Source organism: Mesoplodon bidens (genome assembly GCF_964165515.1).
Source record: "Mesoplodon bidens genome assembly, chromosome: 7".
Taxonomy (NCBI): Eukaryota; Metazoa; Chordata; class Mammalia; order Artiodactyla; family Ziphiidae; genus Mesoplodon; species Mesoplodon bidens.
Window position 1 is genome coordinate 68023414 of NC_138164.1, and position 22465 is coordinate 68045878.

Sequence of the window (22465 nt, forward strand, 5' to 3'; positions counted from 1 at the left end):
TGGAATATTTTAAGGTAAGTCATCTTGGAATATATGTAGTTTTGGTTATTATGTATATTTATTCTTTCCAAACCATTTGAGCATTCTTTTTTGTTAATATCTGTATTTTTGCTAAATACAGACAACTCAAATAACCAATTATTTGTTTCTTGATCCATTTGAATGAAAGTTGTTTTAACTAATAACCTCAGCCTATTTGGGTTCACCAAATGAATAAAATACATATACTCCATATATATATATATACACACACACACACACACATATATATATATAAGTATATATACATACATACATATATATCCTTTGGTGAAGAGAGTGGTCTGGCTACATTTAGTTAACCATATAGCTCACCCTGCACAAGACTAGATAGACACAAGCTTTCATAATGCATTTTTATAAGTGCAACCCAACTGCAAATCTCCCGTTTAAAATAAGACAAGGAGAAATAGAAAATAAACACAGATCATTGATATGTAACTAAGCTAAAGGATTTCCTGCTAAGAAAGCCAAGGACTGATCTACATTAAAAATGTGATTTATTCCAGAAAGAGAATAATTAAGCATTAGTCAATAACTAAGGCATTTTAATAGTATCTTTCTAACAGCCGAAAGTGCATTAAAAGACTAAAATCTGGACCTGAGAAAAGCTTCATTAATTAAACAAAAATCCTTTTTCTTCACACTGGGAAACAGTCAAAATGCTTCCTAAAGTGGATATCAGATGAAACAGATACACAGTTACACATAGAAAAACTTTGAGTTCGTATGGGTCCTAGAATCTGAAAGTGTTAGCCATCTGATGAAATCAAACTGGGAGAAGAATTCAGATTATATCACTGACATATATTATCAAAATGAATTAATTAAGCATAGCCTGTGTGGAGGGCTCCCTCTGTACCCAGCTAAGCCCTGTGGACAATATTATGGACTCCTGAAGTATACTCCCTGACTTTAAGGTTCTTCAACCTGGACTTGGGGAACAGAACAAAGACAGGTGAAATAATAAAAATGTAAGTACATCCTGCTTGGATAATACTACATAACTAGTATATAGAGGAAGAAATGAGTGTGGGCTACGATATTCAGAGAATGCTGCCTGGAAAAAACTGTGTGTGTGTGTTTGTGTGTGTGTATTGAGTAGGGTATCCACTATTTTTCAAGATTTTAAGAGTGGATACAATTGGGAGATTCTATGGGAGGGTCATAGTTCTTTTGGAGGGAAATAGCCTAAACGAGGATTAAGAAAAAAATTATCAGATGCACACTAAGACTAGTGAGATATTTAGAAGGCCAGCCTGATTTCCTTGACTCATGTGGGCCAGTGGGGCTGAAAACTCCATCAGTGCCTAATGACCTTTGTAATACTAATAGAAAAATAATGATAAAAAATAATAGGTGATTTAATTTCAAAGCTACACAGATGATTTAATTTTTATAACAGCTTGATGTATGTTTTATTTCACTTTGCAGATGGGAAACTGATTCTTAGGAAGGATAAGTAGGCAGCCCAGATCACACACTAACACATGACAGAATTGAGCTTCAATTGACTCCAAAGCTGATATTCCACACTGCCTGTGCCACCACTGGCAGAGTTAAAGGGAGGTTACAAAAAATGCTTTAATCCCTGCTCTCTAGGAGGGAGAAGAGGACCAACATTAATTGTACATTTAAAACTCTTAAGCTGGGAGGAGATCAAGATGAAAGAGTAGGTGGACTTGAAACTCACCTCCCCACCATGAACACATCAAAAATACATCTACGTGAGGAACAATTCTCACTGAAAACAAACTCGAAACTGGCAGAAAGACTCCTGTACAATCAAGGCGGTAATAAAGATCCACACAGAATGAGGTAGTAAAGGAAGAGAAGGGATCAGGTTGGGGCCTGTGCCCCAGAAAGGGGACCAGAGGAAAAGGGAGATTACACAAGGGCAAAGATCCTCCCTGGGGAGTGAGAGTTCTAGCCACACATTAGGTGCCATATTCCTGGGGTCTAATACAAGAAAGACAAACCTCCTTGGCTGGTTGGAAGGCCAGTGGTAATAACAGGAGGGCTGTGGGAAGCGTAGACTCCCCTCCTAAGGAGCATGCATGCGTACTTGCTTACTCCTGAAACAGGGTGGAGAAGGCAGATTGCACAGGTGGTTGACTGTATCCTGTGACTGCCCTAGCAGGTGCCACAGCCTGAGCCGAGTGAACTCTCCAGCCCTGCCTGCTTCACATTGGAGCTCAATTATGGAATGAGGGCTACCATGACTGAGGAAAGAACTTGGCCATCAGACACAGAGGTGGCTCCAACTCAGAATGGTGTCTGAGCATGGTGGAGACAGTCATTAGTGGCACTTACCCTGGTGATTATATCCAATCCCTATAAAACACTCATGACATTTTCCCCAGAATTAGAACAAATAATCCTAAATTTATATGGGACCACAAAAGACCTCAAATTACCAAAGCAATCTTGAGAAAAAGAAAAAAACAAAGCTGGATGTGTCATGCTTCCTGACTTCAGACTATACTACAAATCTACAGTAATCAAAATAATATGGTTCTGTCCCCAAAACAGAAACATAAATCAATGGAATAGAATAGAGAGCCCAAAAATAAACAAACACACCCGTGATCAATTAGTCTATGACAAACGAGGGAAGAATAGACAGTGGAGAAAAGAGTCTCTTCAATAAGTGGTGCTGGGAAAATTGGACAGCTACATGTAAAAGAATGAAATTAGAACATTTCCTCACACCATATATAAAAATAAACTCAAAATGAGCTAAGGACCTAAATGTAAGACCCGAAACCCTGAAACTCCTAGAAAATACATAAGCAGAACACTCTTTGACGTAAATTGTAGCAATATTTTTTTGAATCTTCCTCCTAAGGCAAAAGAAATAAAAGCAAAAATAAACAGGTGGGACTTAATTAAACTCAAAAGCTTTTGCACAGCAAAGGAAAAAACTGACAAATCAAAAAGGCAACCTAATAAATGGGAGAATCATGCAAATGATATGACTGGTAAGGGGTTAATATCCAAAATATATAAACAGCTCTTCCAACTCAATATCAAAAAAAACAAACAACCCAATTAAAAAATGGACAGAAGACATGAATAATTTTTCTAAAGAAGAGATACAGGGCTTCCCTGGTGGCGCAGTGGTTGAGAGTCCGCCTGCCGATGCAGGGGACACGGGTTCGTGCCCCTATCCCGGAAGATCCCACATGCCGCGCAGCGGCTGGGCCCGCGAGCCATGGCCGTGGAGCCTGTGTGTCCGGAGCCTGTGCTCCGCAACGGGAGAGGCCACAGCAGTGAGAGGCCCGCGTACAGCAAAAAAAAAAAAAAAAAAAAGAGATACAGATGGCCAACCAGTACATGAAAAAATGCTCAACATCGCTAACAATTAGAGAAATGCAAATCAAAACCACAATGAAATATCACCTTACACTTGTCAGAATGGGTATCATCAAAATGTCTACAAATAATAAATGTTGGTGAGGATGTATATTGGTGCAGCCACTATGGAGAACAGTATGGTGGTTCCTCAAAAACTAAAAATAGAACTACCATAAGATCCAATAATTCCACCCCGGGTATATATCTGAAGAAAATAAATACACTAGTTTGAAAAGATACATGCACCCCAATGTTCATAGCAGCTAAGATATGGAAGCAACCTAAGTATCCATCAACAGATGAATGGATAAAAAAGATGTGAGATACATATATACACACACATATATATGCACAATGGAATACTACTCAACCACAAAAAAAAAGAATGAAATTTTGCCATTTGCAACAACGTGATTGGACCTGTAGAGTATTATGCTTAGTGAAATAAAGCAGAGAAAGACAAATATTGTATGTTATCACTTATATGTGGAATCTAAAATATAAAATGAATGTATATAACAAAACAGAAACAGGCTCACAGATATAGAGAACAAACTAGTGCTTACCAGTGGGGAGAGGGAAGGAGGAGGGGCAAGATAGGGATATGGAATAAAGAGATACAAACTACCATGTGTAAAATAGATAAGCCAACAGAGACATATTTTACAGCACAAGGAGATACAGCCATTGTTTTGTAATAACTTTGAATGGAGTAAAATCTATAAAGATATTGAATCACTATGTTGCACACCTGAAACTAATACAGTACTGCAAATAAACTATGCTTCAATTTAAAAATAAATAAAAATAAATAAATAAAACTTACACATGCAGAGTTGGAAATAGATCCTGACCCATACAATTTCTTATGTGCCCTTCAATTCTTTCATGTGGGTTTGCTTCTAAACCCAGTAGAGTCATGGGTAGGAGTATGACATGGAAGAACAAGTGTGGGTTTGGAAATCAATAGGCTCTCATTCCAGGCCTTGCTCTATACTTTATAACTTTGATCATCTAACTTTCAGTCTCAGCTTCCTGAGACTATGCTCCTCTATTGGTGATGTAAAACCAACCTTGCCTGATTGCTGAGAGGGTGAAGTGTGATGATGTGTGTTTCCTACCTAGCACAGGATATATGGCCCTAATTATTGTAATTCCTTTGTTTACCATACAGACAAAAGTCTACCTCAAATTCAGTTATAGGTCGTTAACAATAGAGCCTCAGCCAGAATTTGTTGCATTCTGTTTTTATAATCATACACGTTCATGTTGCTCTCATCAAGGGACCTATGTCTCAGAGAACAAAGATGGTTGTTCATTTGCTTCCATACCCCTTCCACCTCATGACATAGAAAGTGTCTAGCATTTTTTCAGACACAATCACGAAGTACCTTCTGTTAAAATTGAGAAAGGCACATCTAGGGAAGGCAGGAAAACATGCCCAGATGATATTTTTATTATTGTCCCTATTTTGTAGCTATAGAAACTGAGGGACAAAGATGTTACCAACCAACTTTCACAACTCATAAGAAACAGCAGGTAGGTAAATAAGCAAATAAATAAATAAATAAATTTAGCTAGACATGATTACTATGTAAAGTATAATATTACAAAGAATTATGAAGCATGCAAGGTGATGGGGATATAATCTCCTAGAGCTTAGTGAGTAAAAAGTGAATAATAAGAGATGAAGTCTGAGTGTTAGGTTGGGCTACATCATGAGTGTCTTGTAGGTCATAGTCAGGTTTTAATTTTTTTTCTGGATGTAATTGAGAAGTTTTAGGGAAATGCTATCATCTGATTTAGCTTTTAATAGATTATATTGGAGGGGGCAGAAGGAAAGTAGATATATCATCTATTATGTCATTCAGACAACAAGACAGTGACTTGAACTAAGGTAACAGCAGTAGCTATAAATACCTTATAATTCCAGAAGTTTCTTTTTCCTTAGAACTTTCAAAGACAGAGGCTAGCCACTTTCTGGCTCTAACAAAGTCATTCCATCAAAGTCTGTTGCCAACTTCTGATTCATTAGCTGAGTATAAAGGGACATGAGTGGCCCTGGGCAGCCTTTGTTTGGTCTGTTCCCTCCTGACAGCTCTCTTCAATCCCACTCACATGTAGGGAAGAAGGGCTTCTCTCTGTGTCCCCCAAGGAAGTTCTTTTACTTTTTTATATCTTTGCCTGCCCTAATTTCTGAGGTATTTACATTTTTCTTTTTAATTAATTAATTAATTTATTTATTTTTGGCTGTGTTGGGTCTTCGTTTCTGTGGGAGGGTTTTCTCTAGTTCTCTAGTTGCGGCGAGCGGGGTCCACTCTTCATCGCGGTGCGCGGGCCTCTCACTGTCGCAGCCTCTCTTTTATTTTTTTATTTTTATTTTTTTGCAGTACGTGGGCCTTACTGTTGTGGCCTCTCCCGTTGCGGAGCACAGGCTCCGGACGCGCAGGCTCAGCAGCCATGGCTCATGGGCCTAGCCGCTCCGCGGTATGTGGGATCCCCCCGGACCAGGGCACAAACCCGTGTCCCCTGCATCAGCAGGCAGACTCTCAACCACTGCGCCACCAGGGAAGCCCATTGCGGCCTCTCTTGTTGGAACACAGGCTCCAGACGCGCAGGCTCAGTAGCTGTGGCGCATGGGCTTAGTTGCTCCGCGGCACGTGGGATCTTCCCAGACCAGGGCTGGAACCCGTGTCCCCTACATTGGCAGGCAGATTCTCAACCACTGCGCCACCAGGGAAGCCCGAGGTATTTACTTTTAAGCTCTGACAGATTCAGAGAGGGAAAGATGAGAGCCACACGTTGTAATGGTAAAAATGAAAGGGAGCTGAAAATGCATAACGCAGTCGTAGATCAGAAGAGAGCTCGGCAGAGTGGTGAAGACTACTCAAGCATTCCTACTGCCTTTTGTTTTCTTTGATTCAAATACAATTTTCTGGCCCTCAAATTGCAGCTGACCAGGACACTGGGGAAAATGCCATACATAGGAGATCTCAACAGTCATCAATGTTTGACCATGGGGTCAACAACTGAGAACAGAATTGCATAACTTCAAATGAAAACAAAGCAGGGCCACAGAACCAGAAGAGACGGAGTGCTGGCAGTTTACTGGGACAAATGCTTAACTTGACATGTAGCTTGACCCTATATGGAGTGCTGCATGCCCATTAACACACAATTCCAAAATCCAGTGATTATGGATATCATCCCGGACCTACCTAGCTTATTTCAGATCTGCTTCAGTATTTAATATCTCTATTCTGTTTATATTACTTTGAGTTAATTCCTCAATCCTCTCCAATGACTCTGGATTTAAGTTATCATTGGCTTTCCCTACCTTGAAGTATCTCAGTCCATATACTTGCCATAGCAGAGTCTCTCTGGATCAAACTCCATATATCTATAGCTGGTCAGCACCCTTGTTTGCCCTTCTAATATTCTATTCAGGGAGAAAGGGGAGATTCTGATATTAGGACATAGGCACACTCACAAAAAGAAGCATACCCTGTTTTTTGAACTGACTCCGGGAAGGGTTCTTCTCAAGGAGCACATCATGAGTCTAATCATTAAAGTTGAGGCGTAAGATCAGAAAATGACTCTTCTTCAGGCTAAACTAGTTCTCCAGAGTTATCTGTTTTGTGGACAGAGTGGAGAATTGGTCATAAAACTAAAAGTGGGGCTAAATCTGTTTCAGGAATCACCTGGCAGCAGCTATATAGAGTTGAACAATTTAGAAAGCTGGACACACACACAAGTTCACCTATATCTGTGTGTAGCTGCCTCACATTCTCCACAGGAGGACGTATAGTCTTAGGAAGACAGCACACACCCTCATCAAAGGTACTGGTTTAAGAAAACCTTTCTTTTCATATTTTTATTATCTATACTTTATACTAATGTTTAAATTTATAATAAAGGAACAATACAACAATAAATTAATAATTTCAAATAATCATTTTAAAACCCCCAATTCTAGAATTTAAACACATTTTTTTCCTTTCATAGTTGTTTTTCTATATTTTATTTAGTTAGAGAATGGTCTGTGTATAGATCTGTGTATTGTTTTGGTTTTTTTGTGTGTGCATATATGTAAGAGAGAGTGTTTGTGAGTGTTAGTGTTCTGCTCTTTCATGAAGCATACTGGCATGGTTACTTTATATTTTTCTACATAATCTTCATATTATGTTCGTTTCCTGTTATAGCTGTAACAAATTACTGTAAATTTCGGGCTTCACACAACATAAATTTATCATCTTACAGTTCTGTAGGTCAGAAGTCCAAGGCTGGGTTGATTCCTCAGCCCCAGGTCTTATAGGGTCTAAATCAAGGTGATGGCAGGGCTTATTCCTTACTGGAGACTGTGGAAGGATCTGCTTCCAACTTCATTCAGATTGTTAGCTGAATTCAGCACCTTGTGGTTTTAAGACTGTCATATGCATGTCCTTACTGACTGCTAGTGGGAGGGCATCCTTAGTTCCTACAGTATTCTCTCTGTCCTTGACTGGAGCCCCATGTATCTTAGAACCAGCAATGCCATGTCAAATCCTTCTCACATTCGGAATCTCTCTGATTTCCATTTCTGTCACCTATATTCTACTTCTGCTGCCATCTCTCACTTCAGCTAGAGAGTTTTCTCTGATTTTGAAGGCTTATGTGATTAGATTGGACCCACCTAGATAATGCCAAATTATCTCCCTTCTTAAGGGTTGTGACCTTACTTATATATGCAAAACCTGTTTTGTCATGTAGAGTAACATATTCACAGGTGTACATCTTTCTTTTGTTTCTTTGGTTGGGACAATTATTCATCCTATCACAGTAGTCATCATCTTTAGCAACTTCATAAATTTTTTTTAAATAGTTGTCTTTTTGTTTTTTATCTTTTGTTTTGGCCGTGCTGTAAGGTTTGCAGGATATTAATTCCCCCTAACCAGGGATCAAACCCATGCCCACTGCAGTGGAAGCGTGGAGTCCTAACCACTGGATCCCCAAGAAATTCTCGGAAACTCCATAATTTTGATATAACATAATATTAAAGAATATTTCTTAGGATATATATTTGTTTTCATTTTTGTGTTTTGCAATTATAAATGGTATCTTCTTACCTAGAGCTTTTGAATTATTTCCTTAATCAAATACCAATTTCAGCTTATTGCTATATTGAGTTACAATAGGTTTATACCAGTTAATAAAGTTCAGCCCTAAAAGTTTACTGTTTTATAACTACCTCTCCAGCACTGAGTGTAAATATTTTTAGATGCATATTTCAATTCTAAAATTGCTAGAGTATTAACATTTATATATTAAATATATAAATCTTATATTATGATTTCTGTGACCTCCTATGTGAAGTACCTTCAGTATTATTTCCTTAATTATCTTTTGGCATCTTGATGCTTTATATAAGCTACTTAAAATTATAGAAATTATCCACTCATCTGTCATACACAGAGAAAATATTTTTCCATGTAAGTTGTTACTCTATTTTAGCTTAATACCTTTCAATGTAGTTTTATCCTTTTAAACTATTCAAATTTATCTTTTCCTTTGATCTTGTACTTTTTGATTCAAATCTGGAAAAGTTATCAATTCTTCACAGATTCTATCCATTTTTTTTCAGCTCTTCAAATCATCTCTTACTAGTGTAGGTGTAATTTTTTGATCTACCTTCCAAGGATTGATTTGCATACTGGGCATTTTTCAACAGAGGGCAGTATTTTGCAGTTGTTCTGCTTTGTGGGTGCACATTTCAACCTCAGAACACCAAATGTTCTGAAATCTTGCTCAAGCACATACAGTGAACAGCATATACAAGAGCATTTCTATGGAAACAAATGATGTATTTTCTTATCACAGAGCTTCTGGAAGGTTCTTAAATCTTCTTTGAAATGCAATAAATGCTCTTTAAATCAATAACTGTGGTGAAAACAATAAAGAAATAGTGCATGTTAGAAAAAAAAACTGAGTCAGCTTTAGAAGAAGGCAGCAATGACAGAAGGTTTTATCCAAAACTTTAATACTATTGATTATGATTGAATGACTAAGCCAATAAGGCTTGACTCTGCTGCAGATAATGTAACCAATTTGTGCAAGAATTGCAACTAAAGCTTTATTCTCTATATGATTTAATTTTTAAAAATCTGCATTGTTTTTAATTATCTTCATGATAAATTTGGATTGTTCATGGCTCACGAGGTCCTAGCCCCAGGCCTCAAGATTCAAGCAAGTGTTCTCTATTCTAGCTTTCAGGCAGAGTCAGTGTTTCCCACCCTTGTGTCCTTATTCTGTTTTCTGTATGTGTGTTACTTTCTTGTTATACCCCAGGCTCTACCAGGACCTATCTTTACCTTATTATCTCTCCACACCAAAATTTGAGCACACTAGAGAGCACATAATAGGCACTCATTAAATAAGGAATGGAAAGATACTGAGATTTAAAATGTTCTGCTTATTAGCTTGGTAATCCTTTTTTTCCCCCTAACATTTCTAATACTGCCTAATTTATATATATGTACATAATCCTGAGTTTGTCTCATTTCAATAAAGATTATATTAGTAAATAATGTGCCTTTTCCTTTGGTGGATTTTATGGAACTTAGATGTTTTTGTAAGATATTTTGAAATTGTTGATTACAATAGATTAATGGAACTAGGAACTACAATTCCATTAGATGCCTGGGGTTTAAGGTACATCCACTCTTGATTTTTAAATGCATCACAATTTTAGGGCCACTAAGCTTGTAGGCCATGAAAGAGGTTAGGAACTTTATATTTTAGTAAGTCTGATTGCCTGGATTGATATGAAAAGAAAGATAATGTACCTTGCACTTTTGCAAGGTGGCACAAGCAGAATTCATAATCTTTTCGAAATGGCCCATGGAGTGACAAGAGATCTGACATTTGTCCAGCGTCCATAAAGCAAGGATAAGGAAATTATAGAATCACTCTTGAAGCTCCTATACAGGGCAAACATTCCAACTGTGGTTCCTCAGGACTGAAATACTTCAAGAGTGAGCACAAAGTCCTTTCCCCCTGGCGCTTCTGCCCAGCTCTGGCGGCGCCCCCCCCCCCCCACGCCCGGCGCGAGACCGCTCCCTCCCCCTTCTCGGCGTAGTCGAAGATAAACAATAGTTGGCCGGGGAGCGCCGAGTGTGTATCCCGCCGCCGCATTCGGCGGGCTGCGTGGGATCGGCGGGATCTCGGCCAACCTGCCCTGGCGGGGCTGTACTCTCTGGGAGTGAGCGTCTTCTCAGACCAGGGCGGGAGGAAGTACATGGAGGACGTTACTCAGATCGTGGTGGAGCCCGAGCCCACGGCTGAAGAAGAGCCCTCGCCGCGGCGGTCTCTCTCTCAGTCGTTGCCTCCGCAGCAGTCACCGCTGGCTTTTCCTGGAGACGAAATCTCGGGGAAAGGCCCGGCGGTGGCAGCCCGAGAGGCTTGCGACGCGCCGCCGGACGCCGGGGCCTCGCCGGCTCCCAGCTGCTCCTGCCGCCGCCGTTCCTCAGTGGCCTTTTTCGCCATGTGCGACGGGCACGGGGGGCGAGAGGCGGCACAGTTTGCCCGGGAGCACTTGTGGGGTTTCATCAAGAAGCAGAAGGGCTTCACCTCTTCCGAGCCGGCGAAGGTGTGCGCTGCCATCCGCAAAGGCTTCCTCGCTTGTCATCTCGCCATGTGGAAGAAACTGGCAGAATGGCCAAAGACTATGACAGGTTTTCCCAGCACGTCAGGGACAACTGCCAGTGTGGTCATCATACGGGGCCTGAAGATGTATGTGGCTCATGTGGGTGACTCAGGGGTGGTTCTTGGGATTCAGGATGACCCAAAGGATGATTTTGTCAGAGCTGTGGAGGTGACACAGGACCATAAGCCAGAACTTCCCAAGGAAAGAGAACGAATTGAAGGACTTGGTGGGAGCGTGATGAACAAGTCTGGGGTGAATCGTGTAGTTTGGAAACGACCTCGGCTCACTCACAATGGACCTGTGAGAAGGAGCACAGTCATTGACCAGATTCCATTTCTGGCAGTAGCAAGAGCACTTGGTGATTTGTGGAGCTATGATTTCTTCAGTGGTGAGTTTGTGGTGTCACCTGAACCAGACACAAGTGTCCACACTCTTGATCCCCAGAAGCACAAGTATATTATCTTGGGGAGTGATGGTCTTTGGAATATGATTCCACCTCAAGATGCCATCTCAATGTGCCAGGACCAAGAGGAGAAAAAATACTTAATGGGTGAGCATGGACAGTCTTGTGCCAAAATGCTTGTGAATCGAGCTCTAGGCCGCTGGAGGCAGCGTATGCTTCGAGCGGATAATACTAGTGCCATAGTAATCTGCATCTCTCCAGGAGTGGGCACTCAGGGAGATTTCACGAATGAAGACGAGCTCTATCTGAACCTGAATGATAGCCCTTCCTATAATAGTCAAGAAACCTGCGTGATGACTCCTTCTCCATGTTCTACACCACCAGTCAAGTCACTGGAGGAGGACCCATGGCCAAGGCTGAACTCTAAGGACCACATACCTGCCCTTGTTCGTAGTAATGCCTTCTCAGAGAATTATTTAGTAGTCCCAGCTGAGATAGCTCGAGGGAATGTCCAGGCTGCAGTCATATCCTCAAAAGATCCAGAGCCACTTGAAGAAAATTGCACTAAAGCCCTGACTTTAAGGATACATGATTCTTTGAATAATAGCCTGTCAGTTGGCCTTGTGCCTACCAATTCAACAAACACCATCATGGACCAAAAAAATTTACAGATGTCAATCCCAGGTCAAATGAAAGCTCAAGAAGTTGAAAGAACCCCTCCAACAAACTTCAAAAGGACATTAGAAGAATCCAACTCTGGCCCTCTTGTGAAGAAGCATAGACGAAATGGTTTAAGTTGAAGCAGCGGTGCTCAGCCTGCAAGCCTCCCCACAAACTCACAGAGAAAGAACTCTGTTAAACTTACCATGCGACGCAGACTTAGGGGCCAGAAGAAAATTGGAAATCCTTTACTTCACCAGCACAGAAAAACTGTTTGTGTTTGCTGAAATATATCTGGAATTTTTTTTTTTCCAAACTTCTAAGAGGGCTTTATGAATTTGGTGCCGAAGCTGAACTTTCTTTAAGGGGACAAAATAAAAATAGTATACAGTTTGACTTTTTGGAATTCAACAGTTTTATCCTGGCCTTGTACTTGCTTGTATTATAAATGTGAATTTTGTAGATGTTAGGGTATAAGTTGCTATAAAATGTGTGTAAATTTGTATCCTTCACACAAACTCAGTCTCTTACTCTGATACACAGTAAATGTAACAACAGGGCTAAAGGTTTAAAAAAAAATCAAAAGAATCTATTCGATTTTAGAAATACATTTAAACTTTTAAAAATGCTTATTAAGAAATTTGTATGTCACTTGTGATGAAAGCTACACAACTTTTTAAAGTAAATTATGAAGCAAACTGGAAAAGTGATGTATTTTCATAGTGACCTGTGTTCCACTTAATGTTTCTTAGAGACAACTAGTGTCTTTTAAAAATTATTCTTTATTTCTGATTTCATAATTCAGAACTAAATTTTTCATAGAAGCAGAAGTGTTGAGCCATGCAAAAGCAGCTGGGTTTTAGTCTCCTTGTCCTAATTAAAATACTATGCAGTATCTCTTATTTCTTTCAGTAGCATTTTTTCTAAACATTAATCATCAGATTTGCTCACCAAATCTTTGAAGTAGAAGGAGGTAGGTTTGCCTAAAAAGATGCCCTTCTCATCATCCCAGACATTCAGTGGCATTAGTGGGTCTTAAAAGTAGTTATATCCTCTTCTAGTGTTGCAAAACATGTGAAGTTTTTCTTGCTATGTCAATAACGGATGGTACTGCTAATTCCCAACATTTCTTAAATTATTTTATATATCCTATGGTGTTCATTGATTATATGGACATGTTTGTTCATCTAATAAAATCAGTGAACTGTTAAAAAAAAAAAAGAGTGAGCACAAAGTGCTTGAACTCAGCTAATTGAATATTTCTTGAAAGCTTCCCACAAGCCAAGGACTCTGCCAGGTACATGCAATACAATAATAGATGAGATAGTATATCTGTACAGGGGGCCCAGAGTCCTAGAATAAAGTTGTGCATCATAAAGTTCCTTCCTTTTAGATGATTAGAGATCTAAACAAGTTGTGTCTATAAATGCTCTTCCCTCACTTTCATTGTCAAATCTCTACAAATCTCATTTCCAGAATCATCTTTCTTATCTAAATTACCTCTAGTAAATTGCATACTTCAAATATTTCCTCTGGACTCCAGTGTGAACTTGCAGAATTATAGTGCTGTGAACCACCTAGAGGAGACTGCCTAGAGGGGAGACTCTGTCTCTTACTCATCATTTGTGCCTGGCACCAGGCCTGGCACTAAGTGTAGAGTTGTAAAATGAATACATGAGTGGATACATGATTGAATAAATGCATGAATGAATGAAGAGTAATTTGTTAACATATATTTGCTTTTTTATTATAAAATATTTTAAACTCTTGGAGAATAAAAATGTGTTCCCACTCCCCCAGACTAAAAAATGTAAATATTTTCCACATCATCTTTAAATGTTTTTTAAAAGAGAAGTAAATTATTACAGATGGAGCTTCCTTACTATCTTTCCCTGACCTAATATCTCCTTCTCCATCCTCAAAGGAAAAGTATTCTTGAAGCTGGTGTTTAATCTTCTCTTCCATGTTTTTATATTTCAACTTTGAATGTAGAGTTCCATAAACAACATATAATGTTATTTTTATCTTATTAAACATAAATGTTAATACTGTGTATGAATTTTATTACAATTTAATTATTTTATCCTACCCTATGCTTTCAAAATGTATGTTAATGACTAAACACTATTCTAAGTGCTATGTAATATTTATGAATAAAACACAAGTTATTCACTCTACTACTAATGGACATTTTAGAACAATCTGATCTGCTGCTGTGATTAAAAATGCTGAGTGGTCTTTTTGTGTCTCCCTGTGAACAAGTTCCGGAATGTCTTTAGGACCTGCACCCAGAACTGTAATCTCTGGTTCATTCAATATACACTTCCTCAACTTTCCTATATTTCTACATTGTTCAACAAAGTGTAAATATGTGCATTCTCATAAGCAGGGTATAAGTTTTCCTTTTTACTTAAATTTTCATCAAACCTCAATTGTATTCTGTTCATCCATGTTAATCCTCTAAGCAATTCTATACTTTTTAAATTACTTTAGACTTATACCACATTAATATCATGTTAGTGCATCTCTCACTTCTTAAAATGTCTCTCAAAATTATCTTTGCTATTCCTGCCCCTATACTCACCAATATTAATTTCAGGATCAACTTATCAAGTTCTATGGGAAATTCTATGGTGAATTGTATCCAGAATTGTACTGAATTTGTAGATTAATCTGGGGACAATTGGTATCTTTATGATATTGACTCATAATCCACTGATATGATTTATAGTATTTTGTAATTATGTCTACAAAGCCCTTGAAAATATTTGATACATTTATTCCTGGATATCTTCATGTTTTCTTACAATTGTAAATGTTATTTTTGGTGGCTTTTTTTTTTTTGTCTGCCTTGCTATCAAGTTTTACTAGCTTCATAAAATTAGCAGGGTAGCAGTTCTGTTTTCTATTTTCTAAAATAAATCTTTAAACATCACAGAGATTTTCTTTTGGGAGCAGCAGACTCATTACTTATTCAATTCATTAAAAGATCCTTGGGTCAGCTTTTACATTCATTATACAGCAGTTATGATGTTCTTTATATTTTTATGGAAATTAAGAAATTCAACTGAGTTTAAAATGTTTTGTCTTATGATTTTAAATTCTCTTTTAAATATACTTATAGTTTTCTTTTATTTTGATATTATTGACTTTTTTTTCTTAGACCCGTCCACCATTTTCTAGAAATAAGAAATACTGGATTTGTTAACTTTATTTCTTCATTTTATATTAAGTAATTTTACTTAGTATTTCTGTATTTAATTCGTTTTATTTATCAGGATTTGTTATTTTACTAACTTCTTTCTTTTTCTCTCTACTTGTCCAGGGAAATTTACTGCCCAGCATTTTGTTTTTGAAAAAAACTTACTCATAGCAGGAGTTGCATATTCAACAAAGAATGAGAGAAGGTAGGGATAGCAGAAGCAGTTCTTGTATTATATTTTAGTATGACTTCTTTGAAAAAGAACAGGTCCTGTCTTTAAGATATTCTGGCCAAGGAAAACTGAGCCAATCCCTTGCATGGAAATCCACAGGATACCTGCAGTAGCAAATGCACCTCTCCTCTGCCACCTCAGCTAGCACAGTCTGGAGGCTGACAGCTCCCACACCCGGAGGCTCTGTTCTGGAAGCCACTGCCCTCCCCAGAGGGCACTTGCCTCTTTCTTTCAAAGCTACCCGGACTTCCAGAAAACTGGCTTTTCACCTCATCCTTCTATGCAACTGAACTGTCCATCTTCCCCAGGGTTGGTCCTGAGAGCCCGGATGGGTGTCTCTGAAGTCATTTTCCATATGGTGTCAGCCTTTTAAAGGAGCCCATCCTGGGAATCTCTGCACTTTTTACCATAATTTAAAATAATCCTGGAGACTTAGGGGCAAACTGACTCTTTCACAGACTCTGGTTGAGCCTCAGGGGCATCTCTGGGCTGATGGCTAGCCTGCCTGTTAACCTAACCCAACTCCAGCCTTTCCTAAGGGGGCCTCCAGGTCTGAAGACTCAGCCTCTAGGATAACTTGGAAAGCAGGAATATGTCTGTCTCTTGAGGACTTATCATCATATGGCAGGAGACTCAGCCCTACAGGGTGCTGGCACCAGTTGGGCCAATTGGACTCTTGCATCCAGGCTCTCTCTTCCCTCAGAGGGCAAAGAGACCCAGAGCATCCCTGGATTTTAACCTGGCTCCCATTCAGGTTAACCTTCCTCCTCATCCAGCCACTAGGCTTGGGGCTTAGGGACAAGGGTTCCCAAAGACCTGAACAGATTTGGTTCTCCCAAAATTCCTTCTGCAGTTCAACAAATCACCCCCAGCCCCTGTTTCCATCACCATTTTTATTTATTTATTTTTTAGTTTTATCAAGATAATTGTATTTTCTTTCCTCTACTGATTGGAAGGTATAGATTTTAGTTAGTTTTCAGTGGTTTTCCTTAAGTTTTGAAGATATAAATTGGCCTCTAAACTTTTCTAACAAAATTAAGAAACGCATTGTCTCTATCACACTACCAAATATGTGAGCTGTTTACATGTTTAATTACACATTTAACAGACCCTCTTCTGTCTCGTAAATGTGATAGAAAGTCTCTTCTCATCGTTCCTGTTAAAAATCCCTACTTTTAGGTATCCAGCAGTTGACTTTACTAGCATATTATCAACTTTTGTGCTTATCGTTTTCCCCCACAACTTATTTCTGCATTTATTTTTCTTATCAATGTGTATTACTTACTCTTTTTTTTCTTTTTAATTCTGGTTCTGCGGCGGTTGGGCCAGGGCCAGCGTGAGGGCTGCGGGTCCCGGCCGGCGTGAGGGCTGCGGGGTCCCGGCCGACGTGAGGGGTGTGGGTCCCGGCGCGAAAATCAGCTGGCAGCGCGCCACTGGAGGCCGCACCGCGCACCAGCGTTGTCACGGGACCCCCTTGGATCTCGCGAGAGTGCAGGAGCTCAGGCTTCCTCCCTGCGCCCAGGTGCTCAACTAGTTACTCTCTTTAGTGAGGGAGTTGGAGTGCTAAAGTCAGCTAGCTTTGGTAAATAGGAAAACGTTTTCATTTTCTTTCACCCCTATTTGGCAGGTTATAGAATTCTAAGTTAAGTTTATCTTCAGCATTTTGGATATTATTCTGTGCTTCTTTTATCTTAGAGATTCACCTCGTTTCTTTATATGGTTCCCTCCCTTTCCTCTTCTATTATCCCTTCCATTGGATGACAAACTCCCTCATCTTTCAGGAAGCCACAGAGAATAAAAAAGGTCTGAAGAAACAGATAAAGGTAAGGAAGGTGTTGAAGGCGCTGCAGCTCGTCAGTTTATAGTGTCGAGAGAGAAACAGAGAGAGCAGTTTGTTTCCTGCTTGGGCGTTTTCAGGCTGGTGTGGCAAAAGGACGAGTCAATTAGTGAGCTGAAGATTCTGCCCATGAAGGGTTAGATCACCAGATTCTGATTCAGGAGGGACAAAAGTAAACTCAGAAGGGCTTCCCTGGTGGCGCAGTGGTTGAGAGTCCGCCTACCATGCGGGGACACTGGTTTGTGCCCCTGTCCGGGAAGATCCCACATGCCGCGGAGCGGCTGGGCCCGTGAGCCATGGCCGCTGAGCCTGCGCGTCCGGAGCCTGTGCTCCACAATGGGAGAGGCCCGCGTACCGCAAAAAAAAAAAGTAAACTCAGAAAAGGAGTGATTTTTACAGATGTATGTATTTTACTTACGTAACCGAACTGAAGTTGGGTCTGCTTGCCCCTGTGCAGTGAAGTCAGTCTACTGACACCAGGTTTGGTGAAGGAAAGTTCAGTGTTTATTGCAGGGCACCAAGCAAAGAGCCCAGACAGCTAGTGTTTAAAAGGCCTGAATTCTCCGAAGACTTTCAGGGAAAGGTTTTCAAACACAGGGTAAGGATGGGGGTTGTGGGGTGCGTGATCAGCTCGTGGACATTCTGATTGGTTGGTGGTGAGGTAATCAGTAGTCGGCAGCATCGACCTGGTTCCAACTGGTGTGGGGTCTACATGCTTGTGGGCAGCATCCAGTTAACTTCTTCCACCTGGTGGGGGTTTCTGTATCTGCAAAGCAGCTCAAAGGGCATGGCTCAGAATATTATCTATAGCCCTTGAGGAGGAACTAAAGGTCCTTGACTTTGTTTAATGGCTAAACTATTATTATTTTGTCTTGCTTGACTGTTTTCCTTTCTTTCTGCATTTTCTCACTTCTCTGATTAAATTTACTCTTTGGAACTCGGGGAAGCCCTAGGCAGCTAAAGTTTCTCTTCAGACAAGAGGCAGGAGGAGGACACGGAGGGAGGGGGTTCTCTCCTAGGAAGGCCCCAAGGGTCCTGCTCAGTTACACTTAGAGCAGCTTCTGGTTGACTCCACATTAAGAAAATCCAGTGCTGAAGAATTTTGAATCCCTTCAATTATCTGGAAACTTTCATTTTCATCTTTAGCCCTGGCTCAGCACTTTTTTCCCCGTGTAAACTGCTCACTGCAGGGATGGTCTGTCCATTCTCTATGGGCTGTCTTGTTTCCCCACCCATTGGATCAAGTTGGAAACACAGACCTTTTGACTAATTTCCTCAAAGAATCTTGATGTCACCTATCCCAAGGTGAAATAGATGTGACTGGATTGAGGGAAGACAGAGGATCGCATTCTCCACAGTAAAAATTTAATTTTGATTATTAGATAATTATATTCCTATTTTTAAAGACAAACATATAAAACTCAAAAAAGAAAAGAAACTATTTCTTCAGCTCTGACTCCAATATCCAGTATCTGAAGTCCTGGGATTTAGTCAGTCTTTCTCCCTCTCTGTCTCTCTGTTTCTATCTATCTCTCAGTTTATTCTCTCCTCTCTATTATTTTTTTAATTAATTTTTAATTAGAGTATAGTTGATTTACAATGTTTTGTTAGTTATACATGTACAGCTAAGTGATTCAGTTATACATATACATATATCCACTCTTTTTTAGATTCTATTCCCATATAGGGCATTACAGAGTATTTAATAGAGTTCCCTGTGCTATACAGTAGGTTCTTATTAGTTATCTATTTTATATGTAGTAGTGTGTATATGTCAATCCCAATCTCCCAATTTATCCCCCCTCCTTTCCCCTTGGTAACCATAAGTTTGTTTTCTATCTGTGACTCAATTTCTGTTTTGTAAATAGGTTCATTTGTACCATTTTTTTAGATTACACGTATAAGCAATATCATATAATATTTGTCTTTCACTGTCTGACTTATTTCACTCCATATGACAATCTCTAGGTCCATCCATGTTACTGCAAATGGCATTATTTAGTTCTTTTATTATGGCTGAGTAATATTCCATTGTATATATGTACCACATCTTCTTTATCCATTTCTCTGATGGACATTTAGGTTGCTTCCATGTGCTGGCTATAGTGAACAGTGCTGCAGTGAACATTGGGGTGCATGTATCCTTTCAAGTTATGGTTTCCTCCAGATATATGCCCAGGAGTGGGATTGCTGGGTCATATGGTAGCTCTGTTTTTGGTTTTCTAAGGAATCTCCATACTCTTCTCCATAGTGGCTGTACCAATTTACATTCCCACCAACAGTGTAGGAGGGTTCCCTTTTCTCCACACCCTCTCCAGAATTTATTGTTTGTAGATTTTTTGATGATGGTCTCTTCTCTATTCTTACCCTATTCTCTAATCTTTGTGCCTTAGGAAGAAAGAGACAGTTTCACCCATATTCTTTTGCAATGGAATCTCCAGACCCTACTGCCAAATAATTAAAGCCCTCCCTTTAGTTTACCAAGGATGTGGCCAATGCTTTGCAATTACCCATTGTGAGGCAGCCCTAAATAGTGTCCAACTGAGGCTGCTTTCTCCAGATTCTCTTTACTTGCTAGAGCTGGGAGCAACACATGTAGTTACACTGAAGTTGTTTTTAATTTGTGTACCAGAATTATATTTTCCTTTATAACATGATTAATAAAAATGTAATTGAGTCCCTTTACATCCATTTATAGATAAAACAAACAAACTAACACTAGCCAGGGAGACTGGAGTGCCATGAAATCAATATATTTTACACTCAAAGTACTGATTGATGAGTAACTATGAGAAAGAAGAATAATATCTGACATAAAACTCAAACCCTAAATCAATTTGCACAAATACTGAATTACAGTGGATTTATGTAGAGAAAACAGTGAGACATACTTTTATCACATTCATTAACATAAAATAATTACATAGAATAAAAATGTACTCTCTTTTACACCACTGACCTTAGAGAAATTTAACTTTTCAATGCATCTGAAGACACATGAGATATGAGAACACAGAGATAACAATTGTCCTAGAAGTTCCTTTGGGCCAGATGAAGGAATTCAGATTCTATCCTTTAATGAATATGATTCTATAAATGACTAAACCTTTTCCAAATCTCACATTTTTCTGTAAAATGGGAACTAATATATAATTTCTAAGGCTATTAGGGAAATGCAAGAAAATGGTATTTGTGAGGGTGTTTCTACAAATATAGAAAAAGTAATTCTAGTTCTTAAATTCTATTCTTTCCTTAAAAAGAGTAGCTTATAAATGTAATTTACAAATATAAAAAAAGTTAAAACAAAACTGGAAATATCATATTTAAATAAAATAGTTACAAAGATTGGAATTTATTTTCCCCTAAGACTCTTTGTTTTTGTTTTCCCTCCCCAAAGTTTTTACTGTTTTCATACAACTGCTTTTGGCTCTAAACTAACACCTTTCAAATGATGTAAAGCATGTGATGTGGAAATTCCTAGACAGCAAAAGGAGTCAAGCACACAGGAACAATCTTTATTCCTTTGAGAGAAGCAATTGCATAAATACAGATGGAAATTACAAGTCTTATTTACAAAGCCATTTTCCCCTGTTCTTTCAATATTGGAAATGAAATCACTGTTAAGAGATCTGTCAGACCTTATATATTTATTTATTTATTTATTTATTTATTTTTTTTATTTTTTTTTTGCTGTACGCGGGCCTCTCACTGTTGTGGCCTCTCCCGTTGCGGAGCACAGGCGGACACGAACCTGTGTCCCCTGCACCGGCAGGCGGACTTTCAACCACTGCATCACCAGGGAAGCCCGCTTATATATTTCAAATGATCCAATCACTCTCATTCTCAATCTTCTTGCCCAGATATAATGCATTTTACATTGTTTCTAATTCAATTAATGAGGAAAAAGACATGCAAGTAAATGCCTGTTATAACAATAATAATCTTATTAGTGTCACAAATGGGCTGAAGGTAAAATATGATTCAAAACAAACCATTTTCAGAAGATTTAAAGGACTTCATCTGTAAAGTGAATTACCAGAACAATAACAACTTCATTGTCTGATGAAAATTAACTGAATTAAATGCACATATATATCATAAGGAACTAATTCAAGTTATATTGTGTAACGTGCTTCTCATTTTAAGTTATTATTTTACAGTCTAGGTTTAGATGACTCCAGGCAGGCATGAAGTTTAGTTCTTCCTGAGATAATCAGATACTGGCCCCCATAATAATTGCTCAGAAAGGTTTTGGGAATAGCTCATATTATCTCCACAGCTGGTGAGAGTGACAGAGATAGTAATACCTGCTGAGTAAGAGCTCAGATTCTAGAGCTGAATTGCCTATGTTCAATCCATGTGACTCTGGGCAAGTCATTTACATTTCCATGCCTCAGTTTCCTCATCTGTATAATGGAGAATAACAATGTCCCCTATCTTGTAGGATTTTCATAAGGATTAAATAAGTTACACATATAAATAACTTAGAATAATGTCTGGCACAAATAAGCACTTAGAAACGTTAGCTATGGTTACTCCTAGGCCATAATGACCTTGTACCTTAAGATCTTCAGTTTATATTTTGCCCCTAGCTATTCCAGATCAGCAGGTTATTTCATAGACATACTGGCTGTATGTCTCCCAGAACAGTTAAGAATGACTGTGAGGGCATAAGACCCTCACCCCTGAAACATGACCAGCCTGAGCTTCTGGGCCCTTGGGGAGGAATTGACATGAGTTTCCTCCACTCAACAGCTGGTTGCCATCTATAGTCCTCTTTTCACACAATTAAGTTGTAACTTTTACAGACAAAGGGGACCTGTATCATTTATATATTTTTTTTAAATTAGTGCTATCTTTCCATTAATCGCAATCATCTCATATTTATTGCTTTCAGTTAGGCAAAAACCCAATACAAACTAACAACAAATGTAAACTGTAAAAGACACAACTGGGTCAGAGTTCAATTGATGTCACCTGGACTCTTGAACTTTCTATTGGCTCTGCTTTGCTCTGGGTTGTCTTCACTCTCAGTTAGGCTCAGGCAAATGTGA

The 22465-nt window shown here is 39.1% G+C and overlaps 1 pseudogene across 1 annotated transcript in view; it reads left to right on the forward strand.

Moving 5' to 3' along the window:
• Positions 1-12802, forward strand: part of LOC308620799 (protein phosphatase 1D-like) — a 34648-nt pseudogene extending 21846 nt beyond the window's left edge. The window contains exon 2 of the transcript in view: positions 10511-12802. The product of the transcript in view is annotated as a protein phosphatase 1D-like (transcript). The remainder of the gene's footprint in view (positions 1-10510) is intronic.
• The last annotated feature ends 9663 nt before the right edge of the window (positions 12803-22465 follow it).